A 20,584-nucleotide genomic window follows, 5' to 3' on the forward strand; every position below is an offset into this window, starting at 1 on the left:
TAGTGGCCTCCTGCGGGTGCGTGTCTCCGGTGAGGGGTCTGCATGGTGACTGGATGTTCCGTGGCATAGCGCTCTGCTCAGGGTAGCTGTGCTCCGCGGTGCAGGGCGGGTTCTGACTTTTCTATGACCATCGTGATTCTTGAGACCGTCTTGCTCTTCACAGGGGCCTTTGGGGAGCCCTCCAGGGGCAAAGGTCTTCTTCACAGTCAGGGGCCTGACTGCTCCATGGCACCCGCTCGCCAGGGTCTGGGACATTCTCAAGTTTTATCAGAGCTGTGGTCTCAGGAGGCTGTGAATGTGGCAGCCGGCGGGGACCCAAGTGAAATTCCGTGGGGAATTCTGCAGGGCTCAGCGAGGGGACCTGGAACCTCAGCCCCCCGCCCCGAATGTCACAGCAGCAGCGCCGGATGTGACTCAGCAGAGCTCTGCTGGCCTTGGTGCCCTCAGTCATGGGACGGCTCAGAGCCCGCAGCGCCGTGCACAGGAGTGACTCAGCCATCACCCACGCTGCGGTCCAGTCTGGGGGCTGAGAGTCCAGTGGAAACGCACAGAGAGAGGGCGCGTCTGCCTCCATCGGGCTGCGTCCTGTGGGGCGCCTGGCTGAGGGTCCTGGCATCTCTGCGATGAAGGTGAGAGTCAGCGCCACCACCGCGATGGAAGGGTCTCAGCGCATCCCTGGGGGGCGCGGCAGCAGCCCACAGCCCAAGCAGCTCGGCGTTGCTTGCCATGAACTTGACAGAAAGCCGGATCTAGATTCACGGGGGACACGCATGCCTAGCCATACACAACCACACCAGAGCGTCCTACAGCTAATTCAGAAACTGTTGAAAATACCCAAGAGACTTTGAAATGGGCTTTCTCTTCTATTTGCTATTCGAGAGAAAAGCCACAGGTGTGGCCTGAGACGGAGTGGACGTGGCTTCTTACAGGATCCCACCAGTGACCCAGCCTGTCCACCTCCAGCTCTGACCTTCCTGGAGGGGAGCAGTCGCACGATGGCTCTTGCCCTCCTGCGCCAGCCACAGTGACATAGTATAAATAATTGTTTTTAGAGAAGGCCTGTCCTATCCCCCGCCCGTCCTGCTCCAGCCTCAGCGGCCCCTCCTGCATCTCCCGTGGCTGTCAGGAGTCAACCACAAACCAGGGGGCTCAAGACAACTGAAGTGCGTTGTCCCACAGCCCTGCGGCCCAGCCTGCCCGCAAGGTGTGGGATCCAGGTGCGAGAGAGGCCCGTGGCACAGGGACTCGGAGGCATCTGCTGCTTGTGTCTCCTGGCTGCTGGCGCTGCCCACGAGCTGTCTGGGTAGAAGCCGATGAGATTCGTGGGGGAGCTTGAGGCGCACAGAACACGGGGAGCTGGGCCTCAGCCCAGCGTCTGCGAAGCCAGGGTTAAAAGCATAAAAGCACTATTGTGAGGTGGAGGACCGCGGAGGGCACGCAGGTCCCGAGGGAAGCAGGTGCAGGAGGGCTGGGCACGTCTCACAGAACGGCAGAGGAGAAGGCAGCGCGGAGGCGTACGGCTGGCCATTGCTGCGGGTTTATTAAAACAACTGCCTGTCGGCTTGCGGTTTCTGAAGTTCAGGGTTTGGAAGCAACTCTGCTGGGCAGACCTGGCCAGGGCTCGTGAAGTTCAGTCAGCACATGGGGGGCTCTCGTCCCCACGCCGTGACGGGATGGGGGATCTACTGGCTGCCACGGCTGCCCGCGGTCCTGGCGAGCTCGACCCCTGCCTGCGGCCCCTCCACACAGCTCTCTGCACGCAGGGCTGCACTCGCGCGCCCCGGGCCAGCGGAGGAGACTGCGGTGCCCTCGTCACAGCCTTCGGTGTCACTTCCTTGGTACTGTCTTGGGCGTGGGTCAGTGCTGTGCTGCTACGGGGACAAACCAACAGAGGCATCGTGCCAGGAAGCGAGGACCCAGGGGGCCACGCGGGGGCTGGCTGCCACTCTGGGGGCACTCAGGCAGGACAAAACCGGGGGAGAGAGTTGTCTGGGCGCCTGGCAAGGCCGCGTCCACGTGGACTCATGACTCTGTCGCTGTCAAATGCTTCTCAGAGCTGGAACTCGGTGCCCGGCTGTGTCCACGTGGAGGGGATCGGTGGCCTTGCCCTAGGACAGCGGCGAGGACCGTGGGATCAGACTGGGGCTCACGGCAGTGTGGGTGAGGAGACAGGACTGCAAGGTTTGCTCTGAGGGGAGGAGGGAAGGGGGAAGTAGCTGGCTAGAAGTGCGGACGTGCCAGGGTGGGCCACGCAGCTGCGCGACTGTGGGCTGGAGGGGCTGCGCCAGGGAAGCCGGGATGGGAGGCGGGCGCCTGACTGCAGAGCAATGCCCTGACCCGCGGGAGCGTGGGCCTCAGAGCAGCGTCCAGCTCATGCGGAGCCATGGGGAAGGCGATCACCAGGCCCCAGCTGCGGGCCGGAAGGCAGGGCGACGCGGTCCTGTCTGAGGAGGAGCTTCCAGCCCTCAGCAGGTGCCAAACGACAGCTCCTAGGACACAGAAGTGGGCAGGTTGAGGGCTCCCCCTTGGAGGGAGCCCCCAGCCCCCCAGAGGCTGGTCTCGGGCTGTTGCTCAGAGATGATTCCACAGCGACCTGAGTACCTGGAGAGGTGTCTGGCATCTCGACCACAGAGAAATGCACCCACCAACCAGAACGAGGTGGCATCTCACAGCCACGAGGGAGGGTCCCACAGAGGAACCAAGCTGGAGCTCCCGTGCACGATCTGAGGGATGCTAAATGTGTCGCTGCTGTGGGAATCAGTGTGGCAGTCCCCAAAGACTGAGCGCAGAATTACCCTGCGACCCAGCACTCCACCTCGGGGCACCCCAAAGAAAGCGTGGCCTAAAAGAGGTACTGTGGAGCCATGTTCATAAGTCACCATAGCCAAAAGGTAAAAGCAAGCCGAGCGCCCACGGATGAACAGATGGGTGAGCAAAGTGCGCAGCACGTATGCAGTGGAATATTCCGCAGCCTTCAGAAGAGAGCAGTCCTGCCTGTCACGTGCTACGGTTCGGATGACCTTGGGGGCTTTTGTGCTCCATGAAGTAGGCCAGCCTCCCCACAGCAAACGCTGTGCGACCCCACTTCCTTGTGTCCGCAGGGTGGCCGAAGTCACGAGGAGACAAAGTGGGGTGACGGGTGCCGGGTGGAGGACGGAGGGAAATGGGGGGGTCATCACCGGGAGATGGACGCGGAGCTTCGGATTTCAGAGAGGAGAACACTCTTGAGTTCTGTTTTACAACAACATGAGCACGGTGATCCCTCACCTATCGCGGGAGTTACGTTCCAGGGACCCCTGCGATAGGTGAAAGTCTGCGAAGTAGCGGCGCTATATCTATTTTATTATTTATATATATTTCAAGGCTTTGCAAACCCTTCCCACACTCCTGTAAACCCTTCCCACTCTCTTATTAACCTTTCCCACTCTTATTAACCTTTCCTACACTCTTATAAACACTTCATATGCTCTTAAACACTTTCTACACACTTAAACCTACGTAATTTTAACAATTTGTAAAATTCTATTTGGGTACTTGATGTGAAGGGGTCAAGGAGAGCTGCTGAAGGTATGGGCACAGTGCGGGAGAGCAAACAGACCGATGCTACAGTCACTGAGCCAATCAGTGCCCAGGATACGGAGCACAGTGCTGTGATTGGTCGCCTTCCATTCCATCAGCCAATAGCGTGCGGTGTACAATGTCACGTTGGCAAACTTACACAAGCAGTAGTGGCTACTGCATTTCCGTTGTGTACAGTACAGTACTCATCTGCTGGTGAAATACATACTGCATTTTATTTTGATTTACTATTCTTTTAACATGTTTGAATTAACATTTTATATTTTTAAATTGTTTTAAATTTTTTAGGCAAAAATAGTTAAAATCATAAATATTATATAAAATCTATATACCACAGAATCCTGTGGTATAGTGAAACCTCTGCGATACACAATTAGACACATTTTTTTTAAAAGCCCACGATGGAGTGAAGCCACAATAAGTGAGCCAGTGTACAGCGAGGGAGGACTGCGCACTTAGCGCTCCTGAACAGTACACCTGGCGGTAAATTTTATGTCATGTGTCTTTCACCATAGTAAAACAACGGAGACAAGGAAACTAGGGAACGCGCTGGCTTCTCAGGAATTTCTGCGTGAGAAGGGGGAAGACGAGATCTTGAACCTGGGTGTTTACATGTTATGGCTTTATCTCAAATGTCTCCCCCAGACTCACGCGTTCTGAGGGAGGACTTCTGCAAAGTGCCTGGATCACGGAGGACGGACCCCATCTGTGGATCAGGCCGCGGTGAGTCTGTGCTGAACGTGCTCTCAAGGGGTGGAGGCTATCGCTGGGGTGCAGCTTCGGAGCTGTGTCTGTCCCGGCCCTGCCCCTCCTGCCTCCCTCCTCTCTCCCTCTCCCTCCCTCTCTCCCTCTCCCTCTCTCTCTCCCTCTCCCTCTCTCTCTCCCTCTCTCTCTCTGGCTCCTTTTGGTCTCTGCTCCATGAGGTGAGCCACTCTCCTCCACGCTGAGGGCTCTGTCTTGGCATCTGCCGGACACGGGCTTAACCCTTTGAAACCGTGAGCAAAATGAGCTTCTCCTCCTCTAAGCGGTTTGTCAGGTATTCGTCCCAACAGCGTAAAGGTGGCGAGCAGGGTGTCTTTACACAGAGCCTGAGGAAGGCATCAGTTGTCCTCATCACAGAACGAGGGGTTAAAGTAGGGCGGAGGCCACCCACGGTAGGACAGACGCCGCTGGAGACCGCCAGGGACAATTTCAGCTGGGTTTCCCAGGAAAGGCATCTCACAGGAAGAGACATCCAAGCTGGAGCAAGAGCGCACGCAGTCACGCAGACGGCTCAAGGCGCTGTCACAGCGTGGCTGTCGTTTCTGTCCTCGTGCTGCCGCGTGTCTGGCCGCTGCCTCAGTGAAGCGGAGGTCTGACGGGGAAGGGACACTGCGGCGGGGAGGACAGGATGCTTGAGGCGCGTGAGGGGCAGAGGGCAGGTGGGACACGTCTCGGGCACACGGCCCCGCTGTGCGGGGTGAGCCGATCTCCGCGCTGAGAACGCTCCCAGGGCAGCTGACTCCACGCTGACCGAGTGTCCTCACCGAGCGCAGACGCAGCGGGGTCCAGGAACCCCAGGAAGGCCACAGGGACACCCTCTCCTGCGGGCGGTGGTGGCCAGAGCCGGCGCCCAGGCCGGAGCAGCCTGAGAGGTCCAGGCAGAGCCGGGAAGGGGTGACGGGCGGGCGAGCCCGGAGCCACACGGGGCGCTGCCTCTGGGCTTCGGCAGTTTCACCCTGCGGCCGTCTCCACCGCCCGTCTCCGAGCTCTGCAGGACGCGCACTGGGGCTGCGCCCGGCAGACCCTGAGCCCGCCGTCCCACCGCCCGCCCGGCCCCGCCCCGGCGCCAGGCTCCTGCTTCCGTCTCTGAGTGTGACTGAGTACTCGAGGCTCCTCACACACCTGGAATCACGCAGTGCTTATCTTTGTGTGCCTGTTTTTTCCCGTTTTGTGGCTTTTTCCCGCTTAGCACACTGTCCTCAAGGTTCAGTCGTTCAGTAGCAGGAGATCAGAACTTCAGTCCTCTTTGTGCTGAATAATATTCCACAGTGGGGTAGACAACGTCCTGGGTGTCCGCCCGCGCACAGCGGGGCGCTCCCCTCGCCCTCACCTCCTGGGTGTTGGAGGCCGCTGTGAGGACGGGGCCAGGGGTCTCCTCAAGGCCCTGCTCTCGGCTCTTTTGGGCGTGCACCCCGTGGGGGTGATCCTGGTCCCGTCTGTTGTGCAGTTGCCCTGGCCCCGAAGAGTGCTTGAGAACCCCGGGCCGTGCCCGGGAAGGGGTCCGAGGAGCCACCTTGCCCGGTGCCGGGAGCCCTGCAGGCATTTCCTCATGGGCAGCGGCAGCCTTTGTGATATTCACTCTCCGGGGCTTGGAGCGGTGAGGCAAGAGACATGAGGCTGGGATTCCACGGCACGGCACGCAGAGAGGTCGTCATCACTAGGGGCGTTGACGGCTTAAAGCCGAGGGGTGATGCGGTCAGGTTTCCTCCTGTGGCTCCAGGTGAGGGCCCCTCGGGGGACAGGGGTGCTGGTGAGGAGGTGGCTGCAGAGCCCAGGAGGCTCGGGGAGACCCGGAGCACAGGTGTGACCGCGGACACACAGGCGTGGAAGGCCGGGTTCATGTGCAAAATGTGGGGCTGATGAGGTCCTTGAAGGCCCGGGTTCCCCCCTCGGACTCCGAGTGACTGAACTGCAGTCCTTGTCCCTGGGCGGGGACCACAGGGAAACAGAAGTGCCTGGCGGCTGTCGGGCTGCAGGGAGCGGGGCGCAGGCGTCCCACACGCGGAGCGGCAGGGGTGTCCCTGGTCTGGGGATGGCGGTGGGCGGTGGGCTAGAGTGGATGAGGACACGAGGTGGGAGGAAGCAGGACCCCCCTGGTAACCGCTCTGCCTCCACAGTGGCTCTGGCTTGGAAGAGAATCTGCCATCCGGGCTGTTCGAGCTCCTAGTTCTCTCTTTAAATACTGTTTTCTTGTTCCATAATAAAAGGAATATGTCCCCATTCTGGCTACTTTAGAAGTCACAGAAAAAGTGGGAAAGGAGACCAGGTGCGGTGGCACACACCTGTACTCCCAGCACTCAGGAGGCTGAGGCAGGAGACTCGTTGCTACTTCAAGACCAGGCTGGGCTACAAAGTGAGCTCAAGGCCAGTCTGGACTGCAGAGAGAGACCATCTCAAAAAGACCAAAAAAAAAAAAAAAAAAAAAAGTAGGAAAGGGAAAAAAGTAAAAATCACCCCCAAGAAAACCAAAGGAAGCAAACTAGAACACATTGCAGTCTTTCATCCACTTTTCCCACTGCAAATCTGTTCATAAAAACCACCCTTGATGAAATCACACGCTCCCTGTACACCTCTTTCACCAATTTTTAGCGAAATGCTAAACACTGTTGGAGGCACCCGTGCAGCAGAGAACAGCGCGGACACAACCTGCCTAGGTGCGTCGCCATCTGCCTTCCAGGCCGTCTGCCCCTGCCCGAAGCAGAGCCTCATCAGCCCGGCTCCCGCTGTCACGCGCTGTTTGGAGGCTCTAGTGTTACGAGGACTTCATTTCACTTTGTACATTCGTGAAAATGTGTTCACCGTGAGGCAGCACTCTACGTTCAGCACATTTTTTTCCAATTTTAAGGCAATCTTCGCTAAGTGCACAAAGGGCTAGAGTGAGGACCTGCTCCCTGTCCTCCTGCTCCAGAACCTGCTCCGCGCTCTCCTGTCTCCTTCCCCATGGAAAGTCGCAAAGCAGAAGTATTTGGTTCCTGGGAACCAATGGTTAGGGATTCTTGACAGAAGATCAAAGCACCATCCCCACAATCAGACAACACAGGGAGAACTACCTCTAAGGGCCGGGCCTGTTTGTCCCACTCTCTGTTCTGTTGTCTGGACCTTATCCCCATCAGAAGCTGCACTGCGTGTGAAGTCGTGACAGGGATGTGCCACAGGCTTCGGGTGGAAGGAGCCGCTGTGGTGAGGGACAGCGCACTTTCACCGGCATCTGCGGAGCGCAGACCCGGTGGGATGCGCTGGACAGAGGAAGTGGGGTGACCAACTCCCCAAGGTGCTGTTGGCCCAGCGGGTGGGGCAGGCAAAGAGCGACGGGGCAGCCTGGGACGGGGGCGGGGGCTTACGTGACACAGACTTGCTCATATAGAGAGCACCAGGCATGTGGTTTCACTGAGGGAGGAAACACATTCCCAGAAAAACATGGAGGGTTGAGGAGGGCAGGAACAATCCACAGCCAGGTACACTCAGCGTGCTTCCTTTGCTAAAGCACAGTGGGCCGGCTGCTCCCTTATGGGGTGAATCGTGCCCCCACCAGGAGATGCCTGCATCTGGACACAGGGCCTTTACAGAGGTGTCAAGGTAAAATACGGTGACTAAGCTGGGCCCGATCCTGTGTGATTTGTGTCCCGAGAAGGAAGAGGTGATGAGGAGGCAGGACAAAGAGAGACAGAGACAGAGACAGAGAGACAGAGAGAGACAGAGACAGACAGACAGAGACAGACAGACAGAGAGACAGAGAGAGACAGAGACAGAGAGAGGAAGACAGACAGACAGCTACGGAGGACACAGGAGGAAGACACCATCTACACGCCAAGGAGAGAGGGGCCCAGGACACATCAACACCATCAACACCAAGGTCTTGAACATTCACCCTTTGGAGCTGAGACTACATGCTTCTGTCTTTAAGTCACCAGTCTAAGGTACTTTGTCACGGTGACCCTGGCCAATGAATACAACTCAATATTTAAAACAAAAGGACCGTGCTGAGTCTGTCCCTTCCTGTGACGTGGGAGAGCCCCACAGTCAGGCCGTTTGTCCCCGCAGAATGGCCTCATTTTACAGCAGCACTCTTGGTGTGCTGAGAGCTGCCGGGCTTTCAAGACAAAAGGGTTGCCATGGCTGCGGCAGACCGGGGGGCTCTGAAGCGAGATTGGCAGGCCGAGGCGTGTTTATCAGAGAGAATGCCTCGCAGATGGGCTCAGCCCCTGAGGCAAAACAATTGCTTGGCTTGCAAAAATGTATTCGCTTTGGTGAGCTGCCACTGATCAGCCGAACCAGTTAAAACTGATTCTAACAGCGACTTGTTTCCCCGGCCGCAAAGCAACCCATCTTCTCCAAAGGCCGTGGGGACTTCCCTGTCTGGAACTTTTCCGATGACTACGGCTCCACTAGACGGTCGGCTCCGGGGAACATGGACGTGCTCTGATTGCTCATCTACACGCTTTGCCGTATGGAGAGCAGGCCTGGCTCATGGCCGGCACCCAGCTGTGGAGGAATTAGCACTATTCCTTGATCAGCGTGCATTCTTGCCAGTTTTCGTCTAGGTTCCTTGCAGAGTGGCTAGGTCAAATATGTGCACGTTTTCAGCCTCTGTGTTTCAATAGGGACTTGGTCTGCAGTTGTGGGAGACATGCCCACCATCTATTCAAGCGCTGGGCCCCGTTTGGTGCTGGCCCTGCAGCGGAGAAAGGAAAGTGAGGGAGAAGAGCACACAGGCCCTGAGCCCGCCGGTCCTCCAGCCTGTGGCAGTGGGCACCAGGAGTCCTTCAACTTAGACCTAAGTCTGCGTCCACCCCAGGAGAGGCTGGTGGGACAGGCAGACGTGCAACAGCGTGTAGGAGCCATAACTTCTAAGCACAGATGCCAGTCCCTCTCCCCACCTTACTGATCTCAGGCGAAGTCTCTGGTGGTCCAGAGCCGCAGCGGAGAGAAACTACGGGAAACACAGTTCCAGTTCGGGCCAGTGGAGCACAGGATCAAACACTATAGCAGCATTCTAAGCCACACCGCTGGGTAAAATCTTCTCTCCATCTTTGTCCTGAGCGGTTTCCTCTCCAGTCGGGATGTTCCCAGAGGACTGGTGTGTGTGACCATTCCAACAAGAAAACTGCCTAAATCTGGGAGAGATGGGCTGGAACAGAACTGGAGTAGATCTGGGCCAGAAAGTGTGTATCTCTGAAACCCTGGGGTGATGCATTTATTGGGAATCAAATCCAGGAAGAAAAATAATGTGCTCCTGGGATGGAGAGGTGAATTTAGAAGACAGGTGTCATTTATGTATGTGCTAATTTAAAAAATTATTAAATTTGCCCAGTTGGGGCTGGGGATTTAGCTTAGCAGCACAGCACCTGCCTGGGAAGCACAAGGTCGTGAGTTCAATTCCTGGTACCAGAAACAACAACAACAACAAAAAAAACCAAAAATTTGCCCAGTCGGTCATTTTTACGTCTACGGTTCAGTGGTGGTAAGCACATTCACACTGTTTTGGAACCATCACCAGCATCCATGTCCAGCACCCTTCATCTTGCACAACTGGAGCTTCCACTCCATGAGCTGGTGATTCCCATCCCCCGGCTCTCAGCCCTTGGCAATCACATTCCACTTTCTCTCAGTGAATCTGATTACTCTAGGTACCTCGTAAGTAGGGACAAATATGTACACAGTATTTGTCCTTTTGTGACTAGCTTACTTCCCTTGGCATAATGTTTTAACCCAGCTGTAGCAGTGTGAGAATTTTTTTTCTTTGAAGGCTGAGTAATATTCCTCTGTGTGGGTGTACTGCACTATGTTTAGCCATTTATGTGCTAATTGTACAACTATCAGCACAGGCAAGGACCTCACCCGAATTTTCACTAGTGTATTTCTTATTTCTAGAAGGTGTCTGAAAAACAGCCTTCAATAAAGTTTCAGCTAGGAGGATTGCACTGAACCTGCTCCTGCAAACACTCCTACTGCAGGGTCACCCACAGCAGGCGACGTGCTTGCTGAACGGGGCTCCGCATCCACCGCTGGGTGGGGCAGCTCACGCCCTCCCTGGCCGCGCTCCAGGCTCCCTGGGCTCTCCGCGGTTCTGTGACTGCGTCTGGATTCACGCTTGCTGGCCCCGCTGCCAACAACGCTCGCCCGCCAGACACCTGTGCCCAGCTCATTCCCTTCCTGGCTTCCTCCCCGGCTCTTCCACGTTACCACAGCATGTCTCCGATTCTGCTCCGTGAACTAAATTCCAGAATATTCTCCAAGTCTACCTATAACGTGACACACAGGTTTTCACTATCATTTGTGACCTTACGTCTGCATCAGGCTATACACACGCAGCCCAACACGTATGTTCACCGTGACAGGTGTGACCTGTCTGTGCGGGGCTCGTACATGTCACCGTTCAGGAGAAGGTGGCACTGAGCCAGCTCCCAGGTGTGTTCAGTCAGGCTCTGGTGTTCTCCAAGCCGGGACCTCTTTGCGTGCCTGCTGATGGACCCGGCGTCCTTGCTTTGTACAGGCCTTCGTGAGGACCCGGGCTCCCACTGAGGGATCTCAGGTCACGTGGAGACCGAGACGAGCCTGATTTCAGGGCGGGCCTGGAGAACGAGCTGGAGGGCACCAGCGCAGGAGGGACGGACATGCTGGCGGGAGCGCACGCGGAGACGTGTGGCCGCTCCCGCTGTGGAGACAGGGATGAGGTTGGGTGAAAGGTCCTTCTGCCGGCGGGCCCGGTGGGGCCGGTGACGGGTGCGTCTCACCACTGTGAGAGGCTGCTGCGAGGCCAGTTCCCCTTTGGCCCTGGGGGAAGGATGTGGTGAAGGTTACGTGGGCGTCGGTGGGTCCCGAGTTGCTGTGTGCGCTGGGCGCAGGAGTTCTGAGAGGAGCTGGGCCTGAGCGTGCTCCCTCTGGGAGGAACGGGGTTAACTACTCAAAGCGGGGCTGGCGACACAGCCTGCAGAACCAAAATAGCTCAAAAGGTGGGGAAAATGTGCACACAAATTGCTAAAGCATAAGGCAATTCTCTTTCTTCCGCAGCGTCTCTGGTGATCTGTTCTGACATTCTTGCTTTGCTGATACCGCAGGTTATCAGAGGCCTGCGATCAGATAGATGTGCAGAGCCCAGCGGCTTATGCAGCAAAGCGAAGCTTCAGGCCCGGTCGAGGAAGGGAACTGAGCCGTGTACCTCCCCCTCACACAGGCGACCACCCCACGCCGGCTGGCATGTGGCCTCCACAGACCTTGCAACACCAGGCAGGGACAAAGGTATTATCTGATCCAGGGTAGATGAGAGAAACAACCCCATCTCTAACTCTGCCCGGCCTCCGCTTCTGTCTGAGTAATTATGCTCTCCCTCACTTTGTTTCATTTATAAAAGCAAAATTTTATGCCCAATAAATCTACAGAAGATAATAAACACCGACTATATTGCCATGTTAATTTCTTGTTGAAACAGTTGAGAACACACCATCCTCTGATTTTCACACAATTATAAATCCTTCCGGATTGGAGGTATGATTGACAAAAGTGGTAAACAGTGTGTACAACATAGCGCTTTTGGGATACTGCACAATGTGAGGTGATCACCGCAGTCAAGCTGCTTAACACACCCCTTCCCTCGGCTTACCAGCATTTGTGTGTGCACATGGTGAGAACCCTTGCAATCTATTCTCTTAGCAAATTCCAGGTACATCATACATATGACTGCCTCATTTTTGGTGGGGGAGGTTTTGGTTTTTTGAGACAGGGGCTTACTATGTAGTTCAGGCTGGCCTTGAACTTAGTATCTAGCATAGGCTGGGCTCAAAATTGTGATGATGTTTGCCTCTTTTTTTTCTTTTTGAGACAGGGTCTTGCTCTGTAATTCAGGCTGGTCTTAAACTCACTATGTAGCCCACGCTAGCCTCAGACTCATGGCAATCCTCCTGCCTCAGCCTCCCAAATGACGGGATTATAGGTGAGCACCACTACACTGGGCTTGCTTCATTCTTTTTTTTTTTTTCTTGGTACCAGGACTCGAACTCAGAACCTGGTGCTTGCCAGGCAGGCGCTGTGCTGCTGAGCCATATCACCGGCCCTTGCTTCATTCTTATAAGAACAACTGCCGCTGGACTTAAGGCCACCATAGTAATCTAAGATGACCTCATCTCAAGATGCTTAACTTAATTACATAAGTAAAGATCTCCTTTTCCAGATAAAGTTACATGCGCAGGTTCTACACATTTGTTATGAACACAGTTGTACGTCTGTCCGTTTTTCTCTCCATCCAGGAATGCCTGCTTCCCGAAGGGAGTACTGAACCCTGAAAGAAAAGAGCAATGTTCAGCTAACTGCTCATTCACGCCTGCAGCTATGCTTTCCTCGAGGCCAGGAGTTAGAGAGCTACAACTCCTGCGTCAAACCTGCCTCCCGGCCTGTTTTTGTATGGCCCATGAGCTACGCATGGTTTCATTATCTTTAAATGGTTGAAAAAGAGAAGACTATTTTGTGAAGATAATATACTATTCAAATTTCAGCACCCCTAAATAAAGTAGAATACACACATATTCACTCATATACACATTGTGCACGGCAGGTTTTTGCAAAAGAATTGCATAGTTGACATCAAGTTAGTTAAACATCTCTTAGAGCCGGCACTATGCCTGGCATACTACATGTGCTCAAGTATATTCCTTACACAAATGAACGTGCTGGTGAGACTTGCCCCACCGTTCTCCTCACTGGTAAGTGCAGAATGCAAGGAGGCTTAGAGAACCAGTATTGTTCCTGGATCTTGGCTGTCCCATTGTGGGGGGCTTTAACTGTCTTGCCTAATTCCCCAGCATGTGGAAAAGATGGTGATAGGCCAGGCACACCTCAGATCAGCCTGGGTTTCCAGCAAAGAGAATGTCTTTGCTCAGAGCTCCCAGGGAAGGGTCAAGGCCCTTCTGGAATGAGGTGCCCATCCCTGAACCAGTCACCCTGGCCTGAACAGCAAGGAGTGCCCGGGCCGGGGTCTGATGCCATAGGAAAGATAGTTTCTGTGGTAAGAGCAAGGGGGCAGGAGCTCTGGACGGACAAGTTACAGAGGTCTGCAAAATCACAAGTTATGTCTGTGAATATTAAGGAGACCAGCTCTGTCTTCGGCAGTTTTATTTACTTGGCCCACTAAATTTTTCCTTTTTAAGTCAATCTGAATTTAACACTTCACTTCACATACGCATTGTTCTCGCTTTCCACCAAAATCTAAGTTCCATGAGAACACATGTCATGTGTTCTGTCCACTGCTAGAATCCCCTCACCCAAAACAGCGTCTGGACTCACAGTAGCTGCTCAGTAAATTCTTGCCTCTGTGATTGTCTGCTTAGGGGCCGACTCCCACGCCATCAGGACCACTCCTAAGGCAGCACCGTGCTCTGTTGTAGCTCCCTTGTGTATGCCTCAGATCCTAACATACATCTCACAAAGAAAGGCTTCTCAGAATGCACTACAGGATAAATGAAGAAATGTCTCAAGAGGATAAATACGAGCTCTGTTTTGATAGCGGTTAGACCTTGTGGATCCAGCACTGTCTGACGCACAGCACGGCACCCTCCAAGTCACCACTGGTTTAATAATAGACTAAATAAATAAATGGTAAGGGTGCATAAAGTTAACGTCACTAGTGTTGGTAGGAGCTTCAGAAACGAAAACCTGTGTCTTCACAGGGTCTACAGAGGTTCACACTACCAACTTTCAGTCCTTCTGCGTGAAGAGGCCCCATCCAACAAGGGATTTCAACGAGCAAAGTTCCTGTGTGAACCATTAACAGGAGCGGTGGGTCTCAGGGCTCCAGCAGTCCTCCCATCCCCCAGCTTTCGCTTGCCTGACGCCGAGCTAAACGCTCTGCATTCTTCCCCTGCGTAGGCTCAGCTCTCCTTAGCTAGAGTCAGGTTCAGTCTGTTACCATGGAAACTGCAGCTGGACTGGGGAAAGAAAGAGGCGGAGGAGTGGGCAGAAGCTGAAATTTTCCGGCTCTGACTGCGCACCTGGAAGCAGAATCCTTGAGCAGCGCACAGTCAGTGCTCAACAAATACTTGGGGGGTGACTCAGTAAACGTCAGAGAAGATTTCACAGTCGTGCGGCCGTGTGGGAGGGTTCAGGTGAGACGCTGTACACGCGATTCTTAGCAGAGCTCTGAATCAGTCTCGCAAGCACGCTCTTCCGGCCTTTGTAACTGTTCGGTGGAACCTATTTATAAACTCTAGGTCCTATGATTCCCCCTCCTCCAGTTCTTCCTCTAAGAGGAACCAAATCATCTTTTCTCCACCTCAAAGCTTGCCTTCTCCCTAGGGCGCCAGAAGATGCAGGACAGCTCGTACAGCCCAGGGGGGCATGCTTACGCTGAACAAAAAATGTTTATCTGAAATTCAATTTAATTGGGTTCGCCTGTAGTTTTGACGTACGTCCGGCAGCGCTACTCACACGAGGCTCATGAGAAGAGGTGGTTTTGTCCGCGAATCTGTCAGATGGTTCACTTAAATCTGCACACAGCACCCCCATTCCCGAAGCCTTCCTTCGCTCACGTGAGAAAATACGCGTGGAGCCAGTTGCCGCTCCAGATGATGCAGACCCTGAACTGACGGATGCCGCTCCAGCCTGGAGTCACCTTTCTCCCACACCATAATAAAATCTATTTAAAACATGATTGCATGTAATTCGCACACGGAAACTTGCTGTGAAGGGAGCAGCTCACGGCCTCGCATCCGAACACGCGTCACTCTTCTCCACCCTGGACCTGAGCATGGCTGGCGCGTTTCCCGCGTTCCTCGCAACTTGCTCTCCACCGGCTTCCGGGCCCGGGGCCGGGACTGTGTCTCCGCACGGCCAGCCTGCCAGGCAACAGCGCAGGCACAGTGCTCGCTGCGGAAGGCCCCGCTGACCCGGCGTGCCTCCTGCCCAGCTCCCGCAAGTGGGGCACTCCGAAGGCCCCCGTCCCCATCAGAGCGTAGAGTAAATCAAGGCCCGAGTCCTGCTGACCCCCCTTTGCAGGGGAGCTGGTAACCCGCCCGTGGTGGTGAGCAGGCGCAAAACGCTGCCCAGGCTTGGGCCTGCACCCAGAGGCAGGGCGCGTGCACAGGGGGCCTGGCACCCTTGGGGCAGGTAAGGGCAGCACCTGCGGGTCTTCCTAGGGTCTGAGAGGATGCTGGGCTGCAGCTTCTGATGCCTCCGGGGCCCTGTTCTCGCCTGTATGTCTCAATCAGGCAACCTGTTGGTCACTGCACCAAAGATTCCCAGGAGCTTTGCTTTTTTGTGTTGTTTTTGTTTGTTTTTTGTTTTTTGCTTTTCTTTTTTTTTTTTTTGTACTTGGGTTTGGACCCAGGGTCTTTGCACTGAGCTACATCCCCAGTCATTTTTTTTTTCTTTTCTTTTTTTTTTTCTGGTAGCGGGAATCGAACTCACAACCTCACGCTTGCCAGGCAGACGCTGTGCCACTAAGCTAAATCCCCAGCCTCACCCCAGTCATTTTTTGTAAAATAAAAAATATTTTACTTTGAGACAGGGCCTTACTAGTTGCTACATTGCCCAGGCTGGGTTGGAACTTGGAAATCCTTCTGCCTCAGTGTCCCAGGGTGCTGGAATTAAACGTGTGTGCCATGCAGCAGGCTCCAGGATTTTTAAAAGCATCCTGAACCTTCGCGAGACAGCAGGAAGACAGCTCTGACTATTTCCTGCCTGCCAGGCGCCTTTTCTACACTGGTATCTCCTCTGAGCAGGATATCCCAAGTTTTAGAATTTACTTAACTATGGGAAAGCCCGTGAGTTGCCTAGTGTGGGGCCTAAGAGTAGATTGGTGGGCTATCCAGCCTTTTTCTTTGAGACAGCTTTACTGAGGTACAGTTTGTATTGGTCAGAAGATACCCAGCGTACAACTCAGCGAATTTCAGTGAATTTATGGAGTTGTGCAGGTGTTGCCGGAATCAACTTTTCAAAACATATTTTGGTGGTGGCCATTCATGTTCCAAAGGACCGGCTTTCCGCGCGATATTACACACACACACAACTGTGCTTTGGTCACACCCATTTCCCCGTTACCCTCCCACAGCTAGCTTCTGGACCATTCCCACTGCCCTCTTCCCCCAGCTCCCTCCACCCCTCTTGCAGTCGGTTGTGACTCTGAGCCTTAGGCAACCACTCACAGACCTTATGTCTCTCGAGATTTCCCCTTCCTGGATGGTGGGAGAAAATGGACCGTTACCGTTTGGAAACTAGGTGCGCTGCTCTCCCCCAGCGCCCCAAGGGTGACTGTTCCGCCAGTTTGATTTCCTGGAATCGCATATGTTTAGAGTTTCCGGATTCACTGGCAGAAAGCCTGCTGAGGATGCCGACTTTGTTGCCTGCCCGGCTTGGCTTCAGGCGTAGGTCCTCTCACTCTCCAGGTGTGTGACTGGACCGGCCCACCTCTGTGTTTAGTTTACGGGGAATGCCTGTTCCTGGACTGAGCAGTCCTTGTCTGGAAAGTGCCTGGAATAGCGTCTGGCACATAGTCCAGCGAGAAATGCCAGCTGTCACCCCGTAGGGACTCCTGGGGAGAATGACGGCGGATTCAAGAAGAGATGAGCACACACACGGACTCACACAGCAGCTAGGGTTTGGAGACCAGCTTCTTTGACGTGGCGTAATGTTTTCTGAGATCCTCCAGGCCGTAGCATGCATTGGTGCTTCATTCTTATTGTCAGATAACACTCTGTTACAGTGTGAACACACCACATCTTCCTTACCTGTCCGTCCACCGTGAAGGCAATGCTGCCATGAACATTCGTGTGCAAGGTTTTGTGCAGACTTGGCTTCTTTTCACCTACGGGTAGAATTCAGGGTTGTGGTGTAATTCCATGCTTAACCTTTTGAAAAACTGCAAGACTGTTTTCCAAGCGGCACCAACATTTTTTCTAAAGCTCCCAGGACCTGGCACACAGCCAGTGCCCCATTCAAGATCTCTATTCTTGGAACATCCACACTATAAGAAATAAGTTCTGGAACACTATTCTTCTGCAGGGCGCAGGCAAACCTTCCGTCTTTTTAACACCCTGGGCTGTTTTGCGTATGTCCAGAATTGTTGTTCCGTGGGCATTTGAAGGACACAAACCGAAGTTCCAAGCAGCTTGCGCTTCTGTAGGCGCTGATGCCTTTCTGGGAGGTTCTCCAGTCAGCGCAGGATTGTGCGTCACGGTGGTTGGGAAGTCTCTGACGTCACTTACACAGCATGCGGCTTCCAGTGAGCTTCCGTTTCCTTCCGTTTAAAGTAGACATCTTCTCTCACAGTGGCCGTCTGCCTGTCCTCATCTTGCAGTAATTATTTGCTGTTGTTCTTTTAATATCTGAATTTAGGTGCAGCTTTTGGGAAAGAATTGGTTGCCTTGAATATGAATATTTCATTTGATGCTGTCTTGAAACTCATTCAGAGGGTTAAAAAATAAAGTTTTCCAAAGGTACAGTAGATACTGTGAAAGGAAAAGAAACTACCCAAAAGGAAGGAACAACTGGAATGAGGGAAAGGAGAAAAGAAAGAAAGAAGGAAGGGAAAACAAAAACCATATATACACACACAAGATAGCTAAAATAATTGTACTACTAATTTCTATTGGTTTATTGAATTTCTATTGGCCTATTGTTTATACATGGTTATTTCCATGTATGTGAAATGTCCAGAATGAAACAGTTAATGTTTAATTGTTTGATCAATCTTGCATACCTATATCTGGTAATCTGAGCGACTACTTTAAAGATAATAATATGTAATACAACAACCATTGTTAATTTCCTATCATCTTGTTTTGAAATTCTGTATCATTGTTATTGTTTTTCTGTTGTTTTGTTTTTGTCTTTGTTTTCTTCTCTTTAAAATAAAAAAAAATGAATAAAGACAACACAATTGCAAAAAAAAAAAAAAAAGTTTTCCTTTAAGGAAAACTGGTTATATTTGCATTATTAAGGAACTGTGTACAAATTTGTATATGAATATACTTGTCAATACAGCACTGAATATACATGTACATACAAGTCCTCAGTATCAAAATTGGTTTGATTATTTTGCAAATTAGTGTTGATTTTCATCTTCTCGCATGCAACAAGTCAGCTCTGCAGCGTCCTTCCAGAGCTCCGGCAGAGGCTGCTCCGCTTGTCCTAGTGTAAGTGCCTCACATTTTACTCACCTCAGAGAGCGCTTGACTTTAGCTCCTTCCCAGCCCTGTGTCTTAGACACGCAGTAACACTTCCATCCGCTGGTTGTCCATGCCGGGAATGTGGGTTTAGTTTCTAATGCCCCCTTTCTTTGCCACACATACACAACTTATCAGCAAGATTTCTCCGTTTTCAGAGTAAGTCTTGCTTATCAGTGACACCTTAATGAAGGGAAAATTAAATAACAATTTAAGATACGGAGTTTCTAATTTAAAATAATACTAGTAAACCCATTGAAAAATAAGCAACACTGTTAAATGAAAGATGACTTTTTTTTGTCTTTTGAGACAGGGTTTCACTATGCAGTTCAGGCTGGCCTTGAACTCACAGTGATCCTCCTGCCTCAGCCTTCTCACAGCTGGGATTACAGGCGTGCATCACTACACCCAGCCAGAAGACGACTTTTTAATACAAAGATTACCGAGAGGCATAGCAGTGTTTTCCATCTTTGCACACCCCTTTAGCATCTGACTTAATCGGTAACAAACAGCTGGATTCCCACGTGCTTCCACCTCCAAGCCGTCACTAAATCCCAGGCCACGCAGCCTCTGGAAAACTGTACAGATGGGAAAGAAATGAGAATGGCTGCACGCAAGTTAGAAGGTGATCCTTTGATTGATGTGGTGCTGTGAGCTGGGGAGTTCACGCTTCAAACTCACCTTTTAAAATAAACCTGAGATGATAGAAATACTGAGGACATCAGGGTGGATCAAAAATTGGACATGAAAATGCGAGGATACGTGCAGTTGAAGTTCAAACCCGCTGAATTCTGGTCTTGAGATATGCAGGCGGCGCTAACGGCGTGACCGGCTGGGAAACGAGGTCTGGAAGCACCGTGTGTGCACTGCGGTCCCAGGCTCGAGGGGTGAAACAGGGACGCAGTAGCTTTCTCCTCACATGAAAGGAATTTTTTGTTTTTGTCTTTTTGAGACAGGGTCTCGCTGTGCAGTTCAGGCTGGCCTCGAGCTCACTTTGTAGCCCAGGCTGGCCTTGAACTCATAGTGATCCTCTTCCCTCAGCCTCCCCGGTGCTGGGATTACAGGGGTGCGCCACCACGCCCAGCTGAAAAGAATTTGAAAGAGCTCATGGTGACTGCCCCGGCTGCCCAGCGCTCCAGCTAACGGGGTGGGGGCAGGGTAAGCACAGAGCTGTGCGCGGAGCCAAGGCTTTGATCTCGCTGAGGAACCCTGTTAGTCAGGCCCGCAGCTCAGAGCTCCCATTTGACAGCCTAAGACCTGGCCCTGGAGTATGTTTCTTAGCAGCTGGGCAGAGATTTCCTCTAAGACAATTACGAAATGTGAAGGGACAGGGAGTTGAGGGCAGAGGGAAACGTTTCAAAGGAAGAAAGTCAGAAACTTAACTTGGAAAGGAGCAAGGTAAACTTAGGAAAACACACGTTAAACACGACAGCATGAATCCACTCCTGACAAAGTGTAATTCAAATCAAACAGTTTCACTGTGAGCTTTAAGATTGGAACTGAAAAATATAGCCATTGTAATGAAAACCTCTTGGAAATCTACACTAGATGCAGTTAAAAAGAGAAGCTATTTAGAAAACAGTACAGAGAATAACATGAAAAATGTAAAAGAGAAATTAAGGGAGATGGAGGCTAGGCTGAGGCAGGCCGCAGTGCTCTAGCAGGTGGAGCCAGACAGAAATGGGACGGCAGGAAAGCTGTGTTTAAAGATTTCCTGGCCAAGCATCCTCCAGAGTGGAGGAAAGGCTTCTCTGGTCACGGAGTCCTGAGCCGCGTAAACATCCATATGTAACATCCACACTAAAGGCTGCCTTGGGAGGAACCACGTCGGGGAAAGTGACATCACACTGACAGCAGACGTCACCGGCAGTGCTGGAAGACGTGGAGTGATACCTTGAAGACGAGGAGGTCAGGGTCCTCCTTGCACTCCGGAGCTGGCTAAACCACTGTTCAGAATGTCTAACAGAGCACTGAAAGGAGCACACGTGGATAACTGGGCAGGCCGCTTACCCTTCCCGAAAGGCTCATTTAAGAATTTACTGTCATGGGGCTGGGGATTTAGCTCAGCGGCAAAGCGCCTGCCTGGCAAGCGC

At 52.9% G+C, this 20,584-nt stretch overlaps 1 long non-coding RNA gene across 1 annotated transcript; it reads left to right on the forward strand.

Moving 5' to 3' along the window:
- Positions 1-513: 513 nt before the first annotated feature.
- On the forward strand, positions 514-11,717 carry LOC106147481. The gene is made up of 3 exons (XR_001232402.1): positions 514-629; positions 4,225-4,302; positions 11,400-11,717. It is a non-coding gene; the product is annotated as an uncharacterized LOC106147481 (long non-coding RNA).
- Positions 11,718-20,584: the final 8,867 nt, after the last annotated feature.

The sequence above is a fragment of the Chinchilla lanigera genome, unplaced genomic scaffold (genome assembly GCF_000276665.1).
Source record: "Chinchilla lanigera isolate Chin_1 unplaced genomic scaffold, ChiLan1.0 scaffold00166, whole genome shotgun sequence".
NCBI classification, from domain to species: domain Eukaryota; kingdom Metazoa; phylum Chordata; class Mammalia; order Rodentia; family Chinchillidae; genus Chinchilla; species Chinchilla lanigera.